The sequence below is a fragment of the Puma concolor genome, chromosome C2, assembly GCF_028749965.1.
Source record: "Puma concolor isolate L17-30 chromosome C2, mPumCon1.1.hap2, whole genome shotgun sequence".
Classification (NCBI taxonomy): domain Eukaryota; kingdom Metazoa; phylum Chordata; class Mammalia; order Carnivora; family Felidae; genus Puma; species Puma concolor.
In genome coordinates, this window is record NC_141675.1 from 78,989,149 (window position 1) to 79,013,021 (window position 23,873).

Here is a 23,873-nt window from a genome sequence, read left to right on the forward strand (position 1 = left end):
TAAAACGAAAAACTGTAAGTTTGGAAAAACTACAAAATTAGTCGAAAATTTGGAAATTAAATTTTATTAAGAATACAGTATGTTAGCTATGGAAGAAGCAATACTCCTTATGCATTAAGTATGACCATAGAAAAAGAGGTATTTTCTTCAATAAAGATCAAGATATCTTCTGAGCCACTTACAAAGTATCCTATGTAAATAATCCAAAAGGAGGAGAATGTTCTTTATAGCATTATTTATACTAATGAATCTATATATTCTTATTCTTATCCCCAAAGTGTAACATTTTAGGTGTCTTCTCTGAATGCTATTTTATGCAGTAACCAAAAAGGGATGTATATGGAATTATTATAGCAACATGAGTCAGATAATCTATCATCTTTTAACCCCTTAAATGCTTAAATAGGTGAACAGCAAAGCTTCATTATCGTGCATTGTCATTCAGGATGCATTCATGCATAGTAATGAAAATTAGTTTGACTACAGTTTATTTTCGGACATCTCTCACCCTGTCATTGGTTCTTTTCAAAAAATAGAATTACTCAAGACAATACAATAAAATACCTGTATTTCTTTCCATTGTTGTTCTAATATACTGTTGTACAGTTTGTAAGATGAAGTTTCATCCAGTACTATGGGATTTACATTTATATCTTGTTATTGATTTTAATGGTGATGATCTTGATCTATCTTCTTTTAGCATAAATATTGGTTTGGAGACAGATAAATACGTTTTATCTTGTTAAGGATGTATCTTCTGCTTACAGTTTAAACATTTTTGTCCAGAACAGGTATTGAATTTAATCTAACACTTCTTAGTGTCTAAGGGAATGATCATGTATTTATATATTGAAATCTGACATGGCAATTTATTTAAACGAATTTTCTGATATGGCAATTTATTTAAATGTACCAGTCTTTTATTCCTAGAATAAACCACGTTTGGTCATGTTGTATTAGCCTCTTAATATGCTACTTTGTTTTCTACCATTTTATTTAGAATTTATGTCTGTATTCATGCGTGAGATTATTCTATAGTTTTTTTTCTCTATGGTGTCTTTTTGTGGGGGGGGATAGTTCCAAAATGGAAACCCCCTCTTTTTTTTTTTTTAATACTCTAGAACAGTACAAATAACATTGGGATCACCTGCTTTTTCAAGTTATAGAGTCCTATGTGAAACTGTCTGGACGTAGTGTTTTTGGGAATGTAGGTCTTTGACAAATTTTAAGCATATAGTAACTGATCTATTTAAGACCAATTTTGGTGAGTTATGTTTTAATAAAATTAATTTTATTAGAACATTATCGATTTCATCCAGGTTTTCAAATTTAGTTGCCCACAATTTATCAAAGTAGTCTCTTATGTGTCAGGTTCACAATGTCTGCAATGATTTCCTCTTTTATATCTCATATAATTGCATTTTTTCTTTTTTAAAAGTTTCATTTTAATTCCAGCTAATTAGCATACAGTGTTATATTAGTTTCAGGTGTACAATATAGTAATTCAACACTTCCATACATCACCTGGTGCTCATCACAACAGGTGCCTTCCTAAATCCCCATCACCCACCTCCCCCCCTCGCTCTGATAACCATGAGTGTGTTCTCTATAGTTAAGCGTCTGAGGGCACCCAGTCAGGTAAGCGTCCGACTTTGGCTCAGGCCATGATCTCATGGTTCATGAGCTGGGTTCCAGCCCCTCATTGGGCTCTGCATTGGCAGTGCAGAGCCTGCTTGGGATTCTCTACCTGTCTCTGCCCCTCCTTAGCTCATGCATTCTCCTCTCTCTCAAAATACACAAATTAACTTAAAAAAAAGGTCTGTTTCTTGCTTCCTCTCTCTTATTGTTTTCCCTTTGCTTGTTCATTTTTTTTTTTTTTTTTAAATTCCACATATGAATGAAATGTGGTATTTTATTGCTTCCTATTTGCCCTGCAGAAACCAGTTCTGGTACCTTTAAAAAATATTATGACTTAAAAAAAATTTTTTTTTAATGTTAGTTTATTTATTTATTTATTTACTTATTTATTTATTTAAATGTTTGTTTATTTTTGAGAAAGAGAGAGAGGCAGAGTGCGAGTGGGGGTGGGGCAGAGAGAGAGAGAGGAAGACACAGAATCGGAAACAGGCTCTAGGCTCTGAGCTGTCAGCATGGAGTCTGACGTGGGGCTTGAACTCAGTAGCAGTGAGATCATGACCTGAGCCGAAGTCAAATGCTTAACCAAGTCACCCAGGTGACTTTTTTTTTCTTATCTTGAATTTATAATTCATAATTCAAAATATTTACCTTTTCTTTTATTATTTATTATGTCTTTTATTATTTCCTTCCTCTACCTTCCTTCTATTTACTTTTATTGTTCTTTTTCTAGCTTCTAAAGTTGGATGGTTACTTCAACTATTTTAATTCTTTTTTGTTTGTTAATGTAATAATATAGTGTGTACAATTTCTTCTGAACACTGCCATAGTTATTTACAGTGATTCTGAATATGAAATGTGATAATTATTATTTGTTTTAATACATTCTGCAAGTTCAGTTTTGAGTTCCTGCTTGACTCAAGAATTGTTTAAAAATTATAAAAATAATATTCCCAGATATAAGAGAATTTTGTTTTTAAATTTGATTATAAATATATGGTTTTTAAACTTTGTCATCAAAGAACTTGTCTGCAGTATTAAAAATTTTTCTTGATGTTTTCTTGTGGCCTAATATGTAATCAATTTTAATGACTCCTTTTGTGGTTTCTTGGAAAGAAGGTGAGGTGTATTTTTTTCCAAGAACTTGAATTTGATAAAAAATATACCAATACATTATTATGCTAATAAGTCTTCTGCATCCTTCTTTTTATTCACTTGGAATTCCTAGGCTGGGAATAATAATGTGTCTTTTTACTAATGCATTTTAAATCTGTTTCTTCACATAATTCCTGTAGTTTTTATTTATTGATATTGATGTAATGTTAGCTAGTGCCAATGTTTATAGTTATTATCTTTTCATTGTTATCTGTATGCCTTGTCATTATAAATCACTCTTTGAGACATCATTTGATACTATTTTCTTTATTTAAAAAATGTTTATTTATTTTGAGTGGGGTAGGGGCAGATAGAGAGACAGAGGGAGAGAGAGAAACCCAAGCAGGCTCCGTGCTGTCAGTGCAGAGCTCGATGCAGGGCTGGATCTTACAAACTGTGTGATCATCGCCTGAGCTAAAATCAAGAGTTGGATGCCACCCAGGCATCCTGATACTGTTTTCTTTAAATTTATTTTATATAAGATCGGGATCTCTCTCCTCGTCGTTTCTTTTTTTGTCTCTGCCTAGTATACAGTTCCCATTATTTTATTTTCAGTTTTAAACCCCTTTGTTTTTAAGATCTCCTGTATACAGTATTAAGTTGGTGCAGCTTTGTAATCCAAAATGAAAGTTTTCTCCTTAGCTGATTTAAATTTATCACTGTCAGCCACGGTGTGCTGGAGCCTCTCATAGGTTCGCAGCCCCCATTTAGTGATATCAGATCTGTAGCTTGAAATTGGCCAAGGTAGAGTTAAGTAGAACCTAGAAGTGAGCAGTGCAGTGGAAGGACCGCCCTGAGGCAGAGTCCCAAGTCCTTGAAGGGGAATGATAGAGATTTGAGCTGGAGGCAAGGGCAGTGGTAAATAGGTTACACAATAGAAGCCCAGGGCACAACATCCTGACCTTGTGGCTTCCAAAACTCTGGGGACAACAGCTCCAGAGCCATAGGTGCTGAGCCTGCACTTTCCTCCTCCACCTCTGCCCCAGAGTAACCCCTAGATTCATTACACTGTATTTGCCCTGCAGGTATGGTACACCCCCTCCCTCCATGGAGAAAGACTGCCATGATGGTTCTGGTAACAAACCTTGTAGAGTCAAAAACTCTCCCTCTGAACCTGTGGGAAGAGTCCCCCACATGATTGGAAGTAACCTCCATTAGAGACCACCCCAGTGAATGTCACAGCTCCTCTCAGCCCAGAGAGAAGCAACAAATACCCAATCCCAAAACAACCTAGGGGCCATTCTACCTCTGGGAACCTGCCTGCTCTCCCACCTTGAGAGTGTACTTTTCACTATAATAAACTTTGCTTGCTACTCTCCTTCTGTCTGTCTTTATTTGAATGTGGATCCCCAGTAAGTCTCCTCATGAGAGGAATCCAAGGAAGGAGACCTCCATTCACACAAGGCAGACTCTCCCACTGGTAACAGTAGGGGTATGCGCAACATGGAAATCAGCAAAAGCTACAAGTTAACGTGTTTTGTTATGTTTTCCCAAGGACAGTTGTTAAACATTTGCTAGCACACCACTGGCTATCAGTGATATGTTTAGCTTAATTCTGTCATACTGTTTTATCTTACGTTTTTGTGTTTTAGTATCTATTATGCAATATGTTTTGCACTATTTTTGAGCTTGCGTATTTATTCTAATACTTTGTAAAGTATTTCTTTGATCTAGAGATTACTGTTATAAACATAATTTAGGATAAAACCTTTAATCCGCTGTTTATTCGGAATCTATTAACTCCCCACTGTGAGCAGCCACAAATTAATATATTTCCTTTTTCTTTCCTTTCACCCCTCCATTCAATTTTAATTGCTATTGTTCTTAGCATTTATCTTTGTATTGCTAAATAAATCCCCATTATTTCCACTTGATTTCTCAGCTTCCAATGATATCTTTTGGCCCCGTATTATAGAGGATGAGTGAATTCAGTATTCACCACTAGCTACTTACTCTCCAAATTCTTTCTCAAATCTGTTAGATATGTCCATTCCATATGGTAAGAATTATTGGATGGAAATTTAGAGGGACGCATTAGTGCTTCAGCAAGGCTTGACTTCCAACTGAATACATTTTTATCTTCCTCATTCTTGAGGTCTCCCCTTCCCCTTCACTTGTTTTTCTGTAGAATCTTTTGTCCAGGGACTCGGTATGGATATTGATCTCACTGACCTCAGTGCATACTTGGTGAAGGGGCACCAGTGCTAGTCATGAGACCACCTTGAAGACAGGAGGGACTCGGCTGGCAGCATGTACCAGATTCCAATGGAAACTACTCAGATCCTGCATTTTCCTTTAAAACCCCACAGGTTTTTACCCCAGGTGGCCTTGCAGTCTTGGTGGCCTGCTGCAGTCTCCTTTGCCTGGCAAAGCAATAAATGATCTTCCTTTTTATACCCAGACTCTGTCTTTACATTATGTATTTCAGCTCCAGAGAACAGAGGTCAGCTTTTGATATTACTACGTTTTCTTTCTGCATTGTTACCATAATCCCTACATTTGCTTTAATCTTTATTTTACAGCAAAGTAGATTCAATCTCAATGCCAAGCCTGTGGTTTTTTCATTTATCTCTTGGCTGAGTGAACTTCATCTTCTAGTGTTTTCTACAAGAAGGGCTCATCAGATATTCAAAATGTTCATTTCTTGCCTTTATACTTGAATGAAATTTTGAGTGAGTAAAATAGTCCTTGGTCTTATCTTGTTGAGGAGATTATAAACATTGGTCTACTATTTCCTGCTATGGGAATTTGCTCTGGGGGAATCGGAGGTCAGCCTTATTTTTTTTCCGCTGTAAATGAATTAATATTTTTGCATGGCTCCCCAAAGGACTCTTTGTCTTTGAAGTTTAGTAGCTTTGTGACAGTATGTCTTTGTGTTACTTTGTCCTGGGTCACTGTGTGTCCTTCCAATTTTGCAAATCAAATCTTCTTTTATTTTTAAAAATTACATAATTTTCAAGTTGTTCAAAGCAACTTTTTTTCTTGAAAATTGTTTTTTATATTCTGTTTATTTTTCTTTTCCTCATTTGTTTTTATGGGAACTTTGCACAGATCTTTTGCAGTTCCTATTTGTGACCTCATTTTTGAGTCAGTGGGGAGTTTTTCCTGTGTCAGATATTTGCAGAAGGTTCACATGGAGGTGGGGCCACACCTGTGTTTTAAGTGTGCAGAAATTTTCTTTTGAATCTGAGTTTTATTTTTATTTTTAATTACTTGTTAAAGATTTTCTTTTTAGAGAGGAAGAGAGTGAGTGTCAGTGGGGGAGGGGCATAGGGGGAGGGAGAGAGAGAGAGGGAAAGAGAGAGAACCCCAGGCAGGCTCCATGCTCAGCACAGAGCCCCACTTGGGGCTCGATCCCATGACTTTGAGATCAAGACCTGAGCCAAAATCAAGAGTTTGGACGCTTAACTGACTGAGCCACCCAGGAGCCCCTAAGATTTTAGTTTTAAGTGACCTATACACCCAATATGGAGCTCGAACTCACTACTCTAAGAGTTGAATGCCCCAATGACTGAGCCAGCCAGGTACCCCTTGAATCTGAGTTTTAGATATGGGTTTTGAGGGGGCGCCTGGGTGGCGCAGTCGGTTAAGCGTCCGACTTCAGCCAGGTCACGATCTCGCTGTCCGTGAGTTCGAGCCCCGCGTCAGGCTCTGGGCTGATGGCTCAGAGCCTGGAGCCTGTTTCCGATTCTGTGTCTCCCTCTCTCTCTGCCCCTTCCCCGTTCATGCTCTGTCTCTCTCTGTCCCAAAAATAAATGTTGAAAAAAAAAATTAAAAAAAAAAAAAAAAGATATGGGTTTTGACAGCCTGTCATTCATCTCAGTGATGGAAAAAGGCTCTATGGTGCTTTTTGCTTTGCAAGTGTCTCTTCTCCCCCAACCACATGGGTAGACCCTTGCCTGAAATTATGTCTTGTCTGTGTAATTCAACCTTGTATGCTCCACTTTTCACATCAAAACCAAGGCCAGGGAACCTGCCATTTTGTGACCGCTGTATCCCTCAGTCACAAACAAAAGATTTTGGTATTGCACTCAGAGTGTGCTCCTGTCCTTAGACAATGCACTCTGTGATCTCTTTCTGAGCTCTGTAGTCTCCTTTCCACTTCCTTCCATACTCTTCATGCACTTCCAGCACCTGTCCTACCCCTTCGTGCTTCTTCCAGTTTTGTGCCTAGAGGTTTCAGCAATCTTGTTTCTTTCTTTCTTTCTTTCTTTCTTTTTTTTTTTTGACGTTTTATTTATTTTTGAGACAGGGAGAGACAGAGCATGAACAGGGGAGGGTCAGAGAGAGAGGGAGACACAGAATCTGAAGCAGGCTCCAGGCTCTGAGCTGTCAGCCCAGAGCCCGATGCGGGGCTCGAACTCACAGACCGCGAGATCATGACCTGAGCCGAAGTCGGATGCTTAACAACTGAGCCACCCAGGCGCCCCAGCAATCTTGTTTCTTTGAAGGAAGCCTTCGCACTTCTGCTTCTCATTCTGCTGGTAGCTTTAGGATGATTGCCAAGAAAAGGAAGAAATGGAAACCTCTAGCCTCACCTTCGTTGTATTTATTTATTTATTTATTTATTTATTTATTTATTTATTTATTTATTTAGAGAGACTGAGATAGCGTGAGCTGGGGAGGGGCAGAGAGAGAAAGAGAGGGAGAGAAAAAGAGAGAGAGAGAGGGAATCCCAAGCAGGCTCTGCTGCACTGTTAGCACAGAGCCCGATGTGGGGCTCGAACTCATGAAACTGTGAGATCATGACCTGAGCAGAAATCAAGAGTCGGGCGCTTAACCGACTGAACAACCCAGGTGCCCCTCAAGCACCATCTTCAAAAGAGAGATCCTGTAACTGAATTCTGACCTCACTGGAGTTTTGTCAATTGCAGTTTCCAACTTCCCACCATGAGAACTTGCTGGAGCCTCTTTTTGATGCATGTAGAGACAGGAGTATGTGGGAGAAATGTGGCCAGTGAGAATTTCCAGTGGTGGATTTATTTATCTCACTACTTTTGAATATTTAGTATGGTAACTCTTCCTTGACCTTTGTCCTAGTAATGAGCCCTTCTAGCCAGATAAATGGTCCCAGTTTGTAGCCTAAATAGATAAGGGATGATGTTTTCCCAGGTCCCCGTTTCCTGTGTGATACATGTTATCCCAACCTTTGTTGTCTCCCTAGTTCCCATCTCCTTTGTGAGCCCCCTAAATATTCCTCGTTCTCAGAAATGAACTTGATGCACCCCAAATCTCCTTCCAATAATGGACTTCAACATTTCCTACCTCCTGAAACACCTGAAATGAAATGACACAAAGACACTTTAGATCGTGGCAGGGGAAGCAAAGCCCAGCAATGTGCTTGTTGTGAAGAGATGTCTCCTCTTCAGCATCCATCCTCAGCTGCTTTTTAGGGCAACAGATTTCTCTGCATCATCAAACTAAGAATTCTCTTCCTCTTTCTCCTGTGTCAGGTCCTCTGTTTACTATATGCACAGACCTTCCTCTTGATTTCTTCTTATTTATTTCTTCCTGATTTAGTCTCTTCTTTCGGGGTAACCCCACCTCCTCTAGTGGCTTGCTAAGAATGTGTGCAGAAGAGGAAAATATTTTGAGACATCTTATGTCTGAAAACATCTCTGTTCATCCCTCATTTTAATCAGAATATTGGCTGAGTATAGACTTCTAGGTTGGAAATCATGTGATCTCAGAATATTGACGGTCTTACTCCATGTGCTAGCTTCGAGAAATTCGATGCCTATCTGATTCTTGAACTTGCATCCATAACCTTCCTTTCCCCACGGCTGGGAAGTTTTATTACCTTTTATTTATTATGGCTTTTCTGAAATTTCACAATAATGTCTATTGTGGTTCCTTTTATAAATAAACGAGCCACAATTTGGTGGGTCGCTTAAATTAAGAAATTCATGTTTTTCAGTTCTGGGAAACTATTTCTTTTTATAGCTTTCTCTTTCTGGAACAGCTACTAATTGAATATTTAATATCTTAGATTGAATTTATTTTACTGTGGTAAGAACACTTAACATCAGAACACTAGAGATTATTCATCTTGCTTAACTGAAACTTTATGCCTGTTGATTAGTAACTCCCTACTTCCTCCTCCCCAGCTCCTGGTAAACACCATTGCAGTCTTTGATTCCATGAATTTAACTACTTGAGATACCTCAGGTAAGTAGAACCATGCACTATTTGTTTTTCTGTAACTGGTTTATTTCACTCGGCACAGTGTTCTCAAGGTTCATCCATGTTGTCCCATATTGCATATTTTCCATCTTTTTAAGCCCAAGTGGTATTTCACTGTGCATGCATACCACATTTTCTTTACTCATTCATCCATCAGTGGACCGTAAGGTTGTTTTCACTTCTTGGCTATTGTGAGTAGTGTGGCAGTGAACGTAGGGGTGCTAATATGCCTTTGAGATCCTGATTTCAATTCTTTTGGATAAATACTCAGCAGTGGAACTGGTGGATCATATGGTGGTTAAGAGGTTAATATTCAAAATATATAAGGAACGCCTATAGCCCAGTTAGCATAATGCCCCTAATAATCTGATTAAAAATAGGCTGAGGGCTTGAACAGATATTTTGCCAAGGAAGACGTAAGTTGGCCAACAAATACATTTTTTTTTAAAAAAAACTTAACATCATTAATCTCCAGGGAAATGCAAATTAAAATTACAATGTGATATCATCTTAAACCTGTCAGGATGGCTGTTATTAAAAGCAAAACACAAAAGGCAATAAGCGTTGGTGAGAAATTAGAGCCCTTGCATACTGTTGGTGGAAATGCAAAATGGTAGAGCCAGTGTGAAAAGCAGTGTTGAGGTTCCTCAAGAAATTGAATCTTTGTGGGGCACCTGGGTGGCTCAGTCGGTTAAGTATCCGGCTTTGGCTCAGGTCATGATCTGTGGTCTGTGGGTTCCAGCCCAGCCTTGGGGTGGACAGCTCAGAGCCTGGAGCCTGCTTCAGATTCTGTATCTCCCTCTCTCTCTCTCTGCCCCTCCCTCACTTGTTCTCTCTCTCTCTCTCAAAAATTGGTAAATGTTAAAGAATATATATTAAAAAAAAGAAATTGAATCTTTTGGATTTGTCCTCTGATTTCTTTGTCTTTTCTCTTCTATGTTCTCTTTGCCTTTTTGTTGTTGTTGTGATTTCATAGCAATCTCCTCAACTTTACCATTCAATTCTTTTCTCGCAATTTTAATTTCTCCTAAGGACTCTTACAATTTCTAAGAACTCTTCTCTTTCTGCTGGGTACTCTTTTCTACAGTTTTTTTGTTACATGTATGCTGTTAGCTTTCAGAGAGCATTGACTGTGGGGTGGAAGCCGGTGGCACGGGAGGTGAAAGAATTCACCCAAGGCAGGACAAAGGAGAGAGAAGTTTGTTGAATACACTGCAAGGGGGCAGCAGGCAGGACAGCAAAGGAGAGACTGTCTACCACGAGGTGGTGATGGGGGCGGGGGGTGCTGCTATGGTTAAGTGAGGGAGTGAGGAGGTATGGGGATGTATGGCATTTTCCTTTTTTGGTACCTGTGCCTGGATGTAAGTAGCCCATTGATCAGCTAAGGCTGGCTATTTCAAGGTGGGTGGCCTAATGAGCCTGTTGGCATTCAGGTCGGTGGTCACTGTGGGCCCTTTTGTCTTCTTCAGGTTTCCATTGCTCAAGCCTGTTGCCTAAAAGGGGCTTGTACATTAATTATAGTTTTCTGCTTCCTGCATAATCTCTCTTTCCTTAGAGTTCCTTTTTTTTTTTTTTTTTTGGTCTGCTTTTGTGTCTTTTGCATTATGTCCCTTCACCTTTTTTTTTTTTTTTTTAATTTTTTTTTTTTCAACGTTTATTTATTTTTGGGACAGAGAGAGACAGAGCATGAACGGGGGAGGGGCAGAGAGAGAGGGAGACACAGAATCGGAAACAGGCTCCAGGCTCTGAGCCATCAGCCCAGAGCCCGACGCGGGGCTCGAACTCCCGGACCGCGAGATCGTGACCTGGCTGAAGTCGGACGCTCAACCGACTGCGCCACCCAGGCGCCCCTTTTAATGTTTTTATTTGGTTTTGAGACAATGCAAGAGACAGAGCGCAAGCCGTAGAAGGACAGATAGAGGGAGACACAGAATCCGAAGCAGGCTCCAGGCTCTGAGCTGTCAGCAGAGAGCCTGACGCGGGGCTTGAACTCACGAATCGTGAGATCATGACCTGAGCCGAAGTTGGACGCTTAATCTACTGAGCCACTCAGGTGCCCGCCCCACCCCCCCCTTTTTTTAAATTGAAGCATAGTTGACATACAATGTTACATTATCATTATATTCTTTCTCCGGATGTCCTGTGGTCTTTGGCTGCCTCTTCACATTTAAGAGAGCACTACAATAGCAATTGTAAGTGCATCTGTGGGGCTTGTAGGGTGGTGGACTTCACTGCAGGGGTAGATGGGCAGCAAGAGACACAGCCATTTTTAAGGGGAGGGGGTTACCCCGTCATGTCACTGTCTGTAGGCTATTCCGTCCACCTACATAGGAATTCTCCCATTTCCTGCGTGGGCAGGGAGATCATGATAATCTTGATGCCCAACAGTTTGGAAGCCAAGAGGCCAAAGAAGTCACAAGTAGGTTTTGCTACAACCTCCCTGTTTTGAGTATATGGACTCTTTCTTACTCCCCGCCATTTCTGGTCCACCTGCTTCGAGTCTACCCGCGACATCGTCTTCGGAAAGCACATCTCTTGTTCGTACAGTCATCTGGCTGCTCGAACCGAAAAGAAGGTATCTGGGGTTCTCACCTCTCTTCAAACAAATTTTGAGGTAGTTCTGTTGAGGGTTAGCCTCTCAACCCTTATCCTCAGAGAGAGCAGACGCTTGCAGTTCCTCAGACTCTGGGTCTTAACGCCCTACGTACTGCAGTGCTTTTCAGACTCAGCGTGTATACAAGTTACCTGAAAAACTTGGTGAATCCCAGAGATCTGGGTCCCGCCTCCAGAGACTCTTAGGTGGGGCCAAAGCATCTGCGTTTCTGAACACTTCCAGGCGGCGTTGATGCCGCAGGTGAGTGACTCATTCTTTTACCTGCAGGCATTTTACCTCAGGTTTTCTGACTAGTGACAATTTAATTTCTTTTAAGATTTATCCCACTAACTCCGTTTCCCAAGATTGTATTAAATTCTCCTGACATCCGCAGGCTCACTTCCCGTTCCGTCCGTCTTTATGGATTTACGTATTTCAAAAAGTTGTTTTGTCTTGTCTTTATGTGGTGTGGGAAGGGACTGGAAATAAAAGCAAGCATTCAGACTGCTGCCATTTCTAACCAGAAGTCTAATTTGATTATCCGTAAGCTTGGGGCAAATCCTGTTGGTGGCCTCCTCACCCTTTCAAACAGCTACTCCTCCCTTCCCGGCAAAGGTCTTTCCAAACATCATTACTTCACCCCAAATCTCTGTCCTACCTTTTTGTACACAAGTCCCACCCAGTAGAACCTTTGCTTCAACTTGATCTCTTTAATGTCCTGCCTGCATATCTGAAACTTTATTTAGTGATCACCTCCCTTTTTTTCTGGGAAAAAGAACTCGTTCTCCTGTTCAAAAAGAAAAAAAAAAAAAATCCCTTTATCTTACACCATCATTCACTGTCTTGGAATTCTGTATTTTCAACTGCTCCCTCTCTATGGCTGGTGGAAGTTTGTGCATGTCTCTCAAATAAATTAAAAAATCCTGGGGCGCCTGGCTGGCTCCATCGGTTACGCATCCGACTTTGGCTCAGGTCATGATCTCACAGTTCATGAGTTCAAGCCCCGTGTTGGACTCTGTGCTGACAGCTCAGAGCTTGGAGCTTGCTTCAGATTTTGTGTTTCCCTCTTTCCCTGCCCCTCTCCCATTCATGCTCTGTCTCCCTCTCTCTCAAAAATAAATGTAAAATGAACATTTAAAAATTCATAAGGTAAATTAAAAACCTAGTATCCCCCTCTCCTACCCCAAACAAATGGTCCCTGGAATGTAGGTCTACTTCTCTTTTATTTGAGCTCTTTCTCTCACAGGTCTAAACGCTAAGGAGTCTTATGCTTAAGGTATTTTGGGGGTAATGGATAATAGATGGCTACTGGCCCCAATAATTTCAGTAGCTGACAGAGGACCCAGTAAAAAGAAGCATGGGGGGACCACCTGGGTGGCTCAGTCAGTTAAGTGTCTGACTCTTGATTTCGGCTCAGGTCATGATGTCAGGGTTCATGGGTTGGAGTCCCACGTGGGGCTCTGTGCTGACATTGTGGAGCCTGCTTGGGATTCTCTCCCTCTCTCTGTGCCCCTCCCTTGCTTGCTTCCTATCTCTCTCAAAATAAATACAAATAAATTAAAAACAAAAAAGAAGCATGGAAATGGGTTGGGGTGTGTGGGCTCTGAAAGGGGGTACATATAGTAGTTATATGTTCCAAAGTATAAACCAGTTATTTTCAAGGGTGCAAATAGCATGCTTTTAATTGTGACATTAACTAGTCCGGCACTGGCTTAAAGAAACCGGAGTTAATACTCTCACGTAAGTCTGGAAGGAAGCCATGACTCAGTCATGTCAGGGGAAGCAGCCTTTCCCTCATGGTTGCAAGTTGCCTGCCAGTTCCTGGTCAACACAGTGGGTGGAGAACCATAGATAGAATCTGCTATGTCTCCCAACTAGCAGAGTCCCTTCCCACCCCTGGCAGTTTTGGGGATCGCAGCAGTGTCTTAATAAAGGAACCACTTCCCGACAACCATCTCTAGGAGTTGTCAGGGCAGCTTTGTTTTCCTACTTCCGTCCTGGTTTTCTACCGCGGGACGTTGCTCCGTCTGCTGACCGCAAGCTCTGCTGACACTCATTTTTTTTTTTTTTTAAGTTTATTTGATTTATTTTGAGAGAAAGAGAGCAAGCAGAGAAGGGGCAGAGAGAGGAAATCCCAAGCAGGCTCTGCACCATCAGCGCAGAACCCTACGTGGGGCTTGAACTCGTGAACCGCGAGATCACGACCTGAGTGGAAATCAAGAGCCGGACGCTCAACCGACTGAGCCACCCAGGCAACCCTGCTGACACTCGATCTAGTTGTGTTCATTTCATTAAATTTGTGATTCCGCATTGCCACTTTTTGGCTGCACACTATCCTCATTTCTGGATACCTTTGCTACTTACTTTCTTCTGAATTCTACTACCTTCTCTCAGGAACCATCATCTCCCATTAGGTACCACTTTGACCGACTGGGCGTTGCTGCTGTTCTCCTGGGTACCGTAACTCCCACTGGGACTGGTGATTAGGATGCAGTGGAGATCTCACGTGCCAAAGCTCTGTGGCGTTCCACGGGGAAGAACGTCCCCCCCTCTTTCTTATATTTGGTCATTTGCCACCATGACTGTGGTGCCGTGCCTCAGTGTTGCACATGACGATTAGTGAAGGCATGTTCTTATTTCCATGCCACCTTTCTCTCTACCCCATTCCCCAGGACACATGACCAGCAGTTGTACTCAGCAACTGTTGAGTCGCTCCCCATCTCCTGTCACTGGGTCATCAAGTTGTTTTCCATGCTCACTGCTTTTAATGGGCTAGTTTAGTCAATCCATCATGTGCCCGAATACCTTCTAATCCAAGGTATAGGTTCTGACATCAAGCCCCATGTTTAGTTGTTCATCAAGACAGTGGGCTCCCAAGGCTTCCCTTGGTGTGGCCAGGTGTGTAGCAGGCAGGGTGTGAAAGGGACTGGTTGGTTGATATATCAATTAATCCATCCTACCTGCTTACACTGTACCTTGAGGCAAACTTCTTTATCCAATGGGATGGTTACTGAGCCTTCACTAACCATGTATTTCATAATCTGCTGAAGGGAGCCAGGGGCTGAGATCTCTGGTGCCCTAGCAGTATGATGGTGTGGTGGTGGCAGCAGAGTTTATTGCCCAGGAATAAGATGCTGAAATTAGATAAAGCTCAAAGGAGTTAGGCTGGGCTCTGGAGGGTTTCTGTTAAGTCCCCAAAGGTGATCGATGGTCAGGAGCTCTTCAGATCACAAAGTTGGCTCCTGCCCCATCACTCACTGTAGCTCCATGTCTCAGCCAGGAGCATCCGCCTGGCAGCTTACGCCTTCTGAGGTCCGTGGAACTGCTGGACCCACTGCTGAGTGGCAGCTTCTGGCCTGAGCTGCCTGGTTGTCACCAGTGTAAGTTTGCTTTCTCTTTCTCCTTCCTCCACATTGATCTTCTTCCTCCATTTAAAAAAAAAAAAAAATTAATGTTTATTTTTGAGAGAGAGAGAGAGAGAGAGAGAGAATATGAATGGAGGAGGGGCAGAGAGAGAGGGAGACACAGAATCCGAAGCAGGCTCCAGGCTCTGAGCTGTCAGCACAGAGCCCGACGCGGGGCTGGAACTCATGAACCGTGAGATCATGGCCTGAGCCGAAGTTGGACGCTCAACCGACTGAGCCCCCCAGGCACCCCTCCATTTTTTCTTTGTAGTTTCATTTCCTTACTTTTGTTTCTTTCTTGTCTCCATTCCTGTTTTCCTATGTCTGTCTTCTTTGCTTCAAAGAATTAATTCCATATCTTCCTTTCTCTGACTGTTTGTTCAGTTCATTCGAACACACACGACAAGTGTGTTATGTGCTAGGGCATGTGTTAGGTGACAAAGGTATAAAGGTGAATAAAAGAAGGCGAGTTTTTCTGACACTTAGTTCATTGTCAGCATCGGAACTGTGATCCACAAAACAAAAGAAAATCATTAAGTGACTACAGTATTTCAGGCGCTTTACCCACATCGCTGTATTTAATTCTCATAAAAATTAGTGAAGTAAGCATTCCATTTTACAGTTGAGAAAACTGGGACGGTTTCTGTCCTGTTTCTGACCCAACCTTCTCTTTTTGTGTCTGTCTTTCTTCTATTTATGTTACCCCATTCACTTCCTTCTTCTGCTTCTCGCCCTCTTAGCTGTACTTTGCCTCCCTCCCCAACTCTTTCTCTCTGTGCTATTGCTCTTCCTCAGCCTTTTCTCTTCCTGGTCCAATTCCCCTCTTCCCAGTTTATGCTCCCTCATCTCCTGCCCTTCTCCCTTTCTCCCTGCCTGCTTTCTGGCCATTCTGATGCAGTCTCCCTCACTCTAGGCTTCCTTCATCTCATCTCAGCATCTCAGACCCTCCCCCTTCCTCTTGCCTCTCTGTCTGTCAGTCTCTGTCTCTGTGTGCTTTTCTTACCTCTGCTTCCCTAGTTTCCTTCTCCTTGCTGTTCTGCCTCTTTGCCTTTCTTGCCTTGTCTCTGTGTTCTTTTTGTTCTCCCTCCTGTGATTTCTCCTGTTGTTCTTGTGTCTGACTCTGTTCCTTTGTTTCTCTTCCTCATCTTCTATGTTTATTGCTATCCCATCTTCTATCTCTCCCTCTAGTCTCTGCTTAACTCTTTCTAAAGATTCTTTTTTCTCCCCTACTTTCTTTGTCCTCCTTCTCTCTGCTCTCCCTCATCCATCCCTCCTCCTTCCTCCCTGCTGCCCATTTATCCCCACTACATTTTTTCTTCCTCTCTGTCCACTCTTGGCTCTTCATTTTCTTTTCTTACTCTCTCCCCTGCTATGGCCCCTTTTCTCCCCCAGTCGTCCTAGCCCAGGAGGAGAGGGAAGCTCTGTGGCTGATCCCTCCCTCTCTCTGGCTGTGGGTTGGTGAATCTGGGTCTTCTTCCTGCCCCGGAGCCTCTCATTCCTGCTGCTCCCTCTGGGCAGTGTTGAGAGGTCCCTGGCCAGGAGAGGCGTGACCTTGGCCACCGCATACACAATGCTAAGAGAGGCCAAAGAAGTCAGAATGCCATCCCTGGGGAGATCAGTTGTTTTTTTGAGCATCTAGAGTAGGGCCTGCATGCTGTGTGAGCTCACAGTGTTAGCATGGAGCAGAAAGCCACTTTTCCTTGACCGCTCCCCCCTTGTCCTGTCCAAGTGTTCAGGACCCTCATGAGCAGTGACATCCTGGGGCATGTCCTTTGAGGGGCAGCTGCCCTGGTCATGTCCTTTGGGGGCTCTGGAACTTTGGGTTACCTGGTACTGGCATAGATAGGGCAGCCTCTAAGCACCCTGTAGTCTGGTTTTATGAAGGCAACAAGATTTGAGCCTGCCTGCCAGCCTGCAGGGGTCCCCGAATACCCTTGTTTGCACCTCCATCTGGAGAATGGACTACGCACGTGGCCAGTGGGTGTCCCACATTCAGAATGCACCCTCAGCTGAGGCTGAGCAGAGGCTCTGCACTGGGTGGGTCCTCTTCTGTGCGTTCCACATGGCCCATGTCTCAGCTGAGAGGTCTCCCTGGGATATCTGCTTCTTGGGTCAGGTGCACACAACGAGCCAGGGAACATGTGTTACGATAATTAATGTGAGCCCATTAGGATGGGCACCGCGGCAAGGTCTGGGCCAGAGGAATTGACACACCAAGGGCTGAGCCTGTACCTCGATCCAGCTTTCCCCAGTAGACTCTGTGCATGCTGCTGGTATCATGGGATGCTGTGCCTCTCACTATCAATGAGGGCTACAGGAGAAAAGTGTGAAGTGACCGTTGGGGTCAGAGGAGAGAGAAATTGTGACTGGGAGAATCAAGGAAAGCTTCCAGAGAAGGTGGCATTTGAGGTAGGCCCTGCGGGATGGATTTGTTTTGGAAGATGAAGATAGACAAAGTAGCAGTTCTTTCAGAGATAACTTTAAAGCTCCTCAGGAGACTCTAGGCTTTGGAATCAAGTGTCTCCATGAGTAGAAGAATCCAGATCCCTGAGATGAAGCAGGTGTGCAGAATGAGGTGGGAATGAAGTACCAGCGGGTTCTCAGGGCTTACCTGTGACTTGGCTTGAGCAGTTTGTAGGGTTTGGGGCTCACTGGTGAGGCTGTGTCTTGTCCATAAGCCTCTGAGCCGCCGCCGGCTGCCTCCTAGCCTCAAGCACACAGCCCTGGGGCTGACGTGCGAGTGACGGGGCTGGCCTGGGGCACTCTGAGGACCGTGCCAGTCCTGGGGTGGAGAGCAGCCAATCACCTGACTTGTCACCTGACTCGCATCATATCCCTGCCTCTTCCCTTTGACTGAGACACCAGGGAGATACCACCACAGGGCTGGACCTTTATCTGGAACTGTCAAATATGGGAGTAAATGTACTTGCATCCTGGCCCTGAAAGGCCCAGAATGGAAAACACCGAAGCGAGAATTATCTGTGGCCAGGACCTCACGGCACTTTCTCATTCGCCGTCATCCATCAAACGCGAACTTTTAAAAAAGCAACCAAGCAAAACAAAACCCCGCAATATCACTCCTGAAAGCGTCTCCAGGGGGCTCAGCTTCACAAATCGTTTGAGCTGGAAGGGATTTTAAAGAACGTGTGCTCTAACCACACTACGTTTTCATGTGGGAAAACCAAGAACATCACGTGGTGCGTTTGGGTCAGGGCAGTTTATAAAACATAGGTTTCACAGCATGTAGTTCTGCCCATGTCATGTGCTCTTGAGTTTTGTTGGGATTGCATGAGAAGAAACATTCTGTAGTTACTTACAGCCGGGGCTTCAGGGTCAGACCAGCCCGAGTAACATTTTGATGCCGTCTAGTTTTAGTCAAGTTCTCTTTGAGCCTTGTTTTTTGTTTTTGTTTTTGTTTTTTTTTTTTAAATCTTTTAAATGGATAGAAGTATGGGATCCGCTATATTGGAATTATATCAGGATTGAATGAGATGATTCACGTACTACACCTGGTGTAGAGTCTGAACATGGCTACTCACTAAAGCTCATCTAGCACCGTTAAGTTATACGGGTTATTAAACTTTTCTAAAGTTTATTCATGCTGAGAGAGACAGAGACAGAGACAGCTCTAGTGGGGAAGGGGCAGAGAGAGAGAGAGGGAGAGAATCCCAAGCAGGCTCCGTGCTCCCAGCCCAGAGCCCGACACGGGACTCCAACTCTGGAAACCGTGAGATCGTGACGCAAGCGGAAACCAAGAGTCAGACATTTAACCCACTGCGCCATTTAGGTGCCCCCGTTTTTTTTGCATTGGGTAGCGTATCTCTCAAGAATTATTGTAGAATCTTACAGTGTGTAATAACTGCATCTGCAGTGAGTACTTTGTTGCTTGCCACGGACTTCCTTTCTATTTCGTCTTTTCTTGCCAGACCCCCAGCTGTCCGGGGCCTGCCCTTGCCCCCAGCTGTTCCGCTCTACTTGGTGGCTTTGCAGGTGCTGGCAGGGCTCCTACTCACTCAGTTGTCTCTGGCGTTTACATACCAGCCTTCTTTTCACATATGACTAGTTGGTCAGGATGTTGGTCAACCTCATCCTATCCATGTCATTCCCTGAAAAACTGTCTTCAAATTTCTGCTCCACTAATGACACCATTCCTTGTGGCCCAGGGCTGTTACAGATGAAGACTCTCTCTCTCTCTCTCACTCTCTCTCCTGTGTGTACACACACACACACACACACACACACACACACACACACACACACACCTTTCTGTGTTTCTATGAAGTTTGATTGGAAAGGGTGCTACAAGTGTGGACTCCAAAGAACATCTCAGCCAGGTGCAGCCCCCAGCGGGTTCAAGTAGGGTTCAAGTTTCTCACAATCCTGTTCCCAGCAGAAGCCCCGCTTCGTGCTCAGGACAGCACATCCTCCTGTGGCACCTCACAAAGCTTCAGATGGCCCCGGAGAGCACGTCGACTGTCTCCTTCTGGGAGCACTTAGGCTCTCACTCCTTGGCCAATCTGTTCTTTCATGACTGAAGCCAAGGTTTGAATTTAAGCTAGATTTATGATTAGATTCCTCCAGGAGAAAGGCCTCCCAACACAAGTCAGAGTTGGGATTTGGGTCCCCAGAGTTGTGCCTCTAGACAAATTCCCTGTGTGGGGAAGGCACGGTTTGGCTAAGAGGAGGAGGCAGGGCTAGATAACAAGTACAAGTGGCATTTTTAGACTCCAATTCCTGAAAACACTTGGAATTTTTTTCAAACCATAGACGTCTTTGTTGCTGAGAAAGCAAGTTGTGATAAGGTGCTGAGCAGGGAAGCTGAAGCTCCTGTTTAACTCATCGATTTACCTACTCATGGTATAATTTTGAGTGCACATCTTTCTCTGAGCTGTAGGATGGAATGTGGCCTGACCTGCCCCACCTGTTTCCCCAACATGGAGGCCATGGGTGTCTCTAGGGTATCCAGAATATCTTCAACATGATAGATTACCAGCAGAAAGTCCCCGGCAAGAAGGGCACTTGTGAAGTCTTGAGTCTGTACTTCTGATGGCTGTTGGGGATCATCATCCCTGCTTGGGCCCCGGTCCCACCTTTCACAGCCCTGTATCAGACAGATGAAAACCCTTCCTGAGACCCTCCGTGTTAGGGTCTCCTGGCATCTTTCTTGGCCTTCATCCTATCCTAGTTGCTGTCCACTGCAAGATGGAGCCTCCCTGAGGTCCTGGGTTGACCGCCAAGCCCTGACCTTGGCATATTGCATGTCCCCTATCCTTCTGGATTTTCTGTTTGAATTATCCTCTCGATAGCTGTTTCTGCATCTTTCCCTTTTTTTTTTTTTCTGTCTGTAACCCTCTTCACCATCTCTGTTGCTCTCTCATCTTTGATCTCTTCTTTTTCTTTATTTTTCTCTCTCCTCCTGATTTTTGTTACTCTCCCTCACACTGTTTTCCTTTAAACGTTTCTTTCTGGGCTCTCTTGGTCCTTTCTCTTTCTTCTCACCTGTCCCCCTCTCTCTCTTTTACTCCCTTCTCAGCATATCTCTTCTCTTCTTATCTAACCAAGTGTCTCTTTGCTACTTTATCTCTTTATATCCCTGACCCATCTCTGTGCATCTGTCTGTTCTCCCTCACTTTCCTTCCCTTTCCTTTTCCTGAAAATACCTTTAAAAAATTTTTTTTTAAATGTTTTATTTTATTTTTGAGACAGAGAGAGACAGAACATGAACTGGGGAAGGTCAGAGAGGGGGGGGGGAGAGAGAGAGAGAGAGAGACAGAATCCGAAGCAGGCTCCAGGCTCCGAGCTGTCAGCACAGAGCCCGACACAGGCCTCGAACTCACAGACCCTGAGATCATGACCTGAGCCAAAGTCAGACGCCCAACCGACTGAGCCACCCAGGCGCCCCTGAAAATACCTTTAATGTAAAATATAAGCATACATATGAGGAAGGCACAAAACATGAATATAAAGCTTAGCAAATAATTATGAACTGGACACCTATGTAACTCCTGCAAAGGTGAAAATAGGTCATCTCTAGGATCCATGGCCTCTGTTATGTGCTGTTCTGACCACAGGCACGCATGTCCTTGGAGTCTCACTTTTGTGACTATCATTTCCTTGTTTTATTTATAGCTGGACCACCCATGTACTCTTCTGAAACAATATAGTGTAGTTTTGCCTATTTTTGAACGTTAAGTACATGGAATCACACCATATATATTCCTCTGAGTCTTGCTTCTTTCACTGAGTATCACGTGTGTCAGATTCCCCCGTGTTACTGCTTGTAGTTATAGTTCATTCATTGCCAGTGCTTCCTAGTACTCATCATACGGACGTACTTAACCATGGACGTACTTAACCATTTATCCTATCCGTTAAACAAGTGGTTTCAGAACACCTGTTCCACCTTTAAAAATAGCTGGTTTTGCTGCCCCCTGGTGTCTTACTGTCACCATAACAACATCACTGGGTGTATCTTTTCTTACTCCTTACAAGCCAAAGAAGGGCTCCAAAAACCAGCTGGAGTTTCATCAGTCCAGTTTGCTCAAATTACACCTGGCGGTCGAGGAGACCACACCTCTCAGCTGCAAAGGGCTCTGAAGAGGGAGAGGGTTTTCTTACCTGCACCAGGGTGAGCTCTGACTTGAGGTTTGAGTCACCAGGACAGAAAGGAATTCTGTGTGAATAGATTCGTCAGGATAGAGTTGGGAGGGTCTCAGAAGCCTAAAAGACTGTTTTTAAAAAGAATATCTTTTACAATATTATTATTCAGACATCAAGTCCTCCTGTAAAAGCAGGCTGGAGTAATTCATTTCAGTGTGTATTTCTTTTATCTACCTGATGTTTACTGAGTCCGAGATTGTTCGAGGCACTAGATGACACAACTAAGCAAATCTAATACACAAAGAGTGAAAGAACTATTATAATAATCTGCCAGTTAGTGATAAGTACTAAAAAGAAGATGGTAAGGAAATAGAGGGTAATGGGCTGGTCCACGGAAAGCCACTCAGAGCTGGTGACAGGCAAAAATATGCATGAAATAATGGAGCAAGCCATGTGAAGGTCCAGGGGAAGAGCACAGGTAAAAGAAACAGTAAGGGAAGAATTGTTGAGGTGGGAAAGATCTTGGTGTGTTTGAAGCACAGTGAGGAGGTGGGTGTGGTAAGAGCAGAAGAGACAGAGCAGCAAGAAGAGGGATGGAGAGATAAGGGAGGACACTGTAGGTGTGGTAAGAAAATCGCACTTTCCTCGGAATGGGGTAGCTTTGGACTGGATGAAATGGTGGAGATTGTAGGAAGTGGTCATATTCAGGCTGTATTTTGATGACAGAGCCTCCAGGACAGGCAGATGGGGAATGGGGGAAACAGGAGTCCTGGACAACACCCGGTTTGGGCTTAGCTGGTAGTGGAGGGGTGGAGGTCAGAGTAGGCAGGGAAGGGGCCCATCTCAAGTTCTACTGGGGTGCATTGACCTTGAGATGCTTATTGCACATCCAAGTGGACACATCCAGTGGACAGTGGTATGTAAGTCTGGGAGTGAGATTGGGGCTGGAGGTATCCATGTAGGAGTCATCATGGAAGAAATGGAACTGAATGAGATTGCCTAAGGAGTGAGTAGGAGAAGAGAAGGCTGAGGACTGGATTCTGGGACACTCAACATTTAGACAGCCGGAAGAGGAGGTGGGGCCAGCAAAGGAAGCAGCAGGAATGGCCTATGTGATGGAAGAGAAGCCAAGAGAGTTTAGCATCTCAGAATACTTTTATTTTTTAATGTTTGTTTGTTTGTTTGTTTGTTTATTTATTTATTTATTGAGAGAGCATGTGTGTGCACATGCTTGCAAGTCAGGAAGGACAGGGGGCAGAGAGAGAGAGGGAGAGAGAGAATCCTAAGCATGGAGCCTGCATGGAGCCTGCTGCCGGGCTCAATTCCATGAACTGTGAGATCATGTCCTGAGCCGAAATCAAGTCAGATGCTTAACCGACTGAGCCACCCAGGCACCCCTCAGAAGACTATTTTTAAAAATAGTTAAAGAAGGAAAGCAATAAACTGCCAAAAAAATGCTATTGAGAAGTCAAGTAAGATGAGAATTGAGAATTGACCACTGCATTTTTCCAGGATGGAAGTCATTGATGACCTTGGCAAGACTGATCTTAGTAGGAGAGGATGGGCTGGAGGTTTGGTTGGGAAAGATTGCCTTAAGACCAGGGAGGGGAGATGTAGAAATCATGACTAAAGACAATCAGGAAGTTTTCAAGAAATGTAATCCACACTCACAGGTAGTTGAGCTCATTAAAGATTGATCAATATTTCAGATGGCTTCTGTGGCTTTTGAATTTATATCTGCCAACATGAAAGGCAGGCCAAAAAAGAAAAAGTTTAAAAAATGCCTCTCTGGTGTGCTGGGAAGAAAATCATTGAAAAATTTTAAAGAAACTTATTTTTGCATCTAAATGGCTTAAAAGTTAAGGAGAACCCCCCCCCACTCCCCCGCCCCCAGTTATGCACCATTAGAAGGCAGAGTACTAACCAAGCTTTTGCAATTGCATCCAAAGTGCTGGCTTGGCTCAGGAGAGTCAGATGGCTGCAATTGTGTGGACAATTTCCTCTTAAAAATTTTTTTTTATGTTTATTTATTTTTGAAAGAGAGAGAGAAACAGAGCACCAGTGGGGAAGGGGCAGAGAGAGAGAGGGAGACACAGAATCCAAAGCAGGCTCCAGGCTTTGAGCTGTCAGCACAGAACCCGCTGAGGGGCTCCAACTCATGAACCACGGGATCATGACCTGAGCCCAAGTTGGACACCCAACCAACTGAGCCACCCAGCACCCAAATGATCTCCTTTTTAAGTACAAATTGAATAACCTTACAGATCTGTTTCACCTTACTTTTTTTATTCTTGATTTCTCTT

The 23,873-nt window shown here is 43.5% G+C and overlaps 1 long non-coding RNA gene across 1 annotated transcript in view; it reads left to right on the forward strand.

Moving 5' to 3' along the window:
* LOC147577341 (uncharacterized) overlaps positions 1-9,413 on the forward strand; it is a 38,363-nt gene extending 28,950 nt beyond the window's left edge. Inside the window, exon 2 of the long non-coding RNA XR_015255804.1 lies at positions 8,898-9,413. This is a non-coding gene — a long non-coding RNA (uncharacterized LOC147577341). The remainder of the gene's footprint in view (positions 1-8,897) is intronic.
* The last annotated feature ends 14,460 nt before the right edge of the window (positions 9,414-23,873 follow it).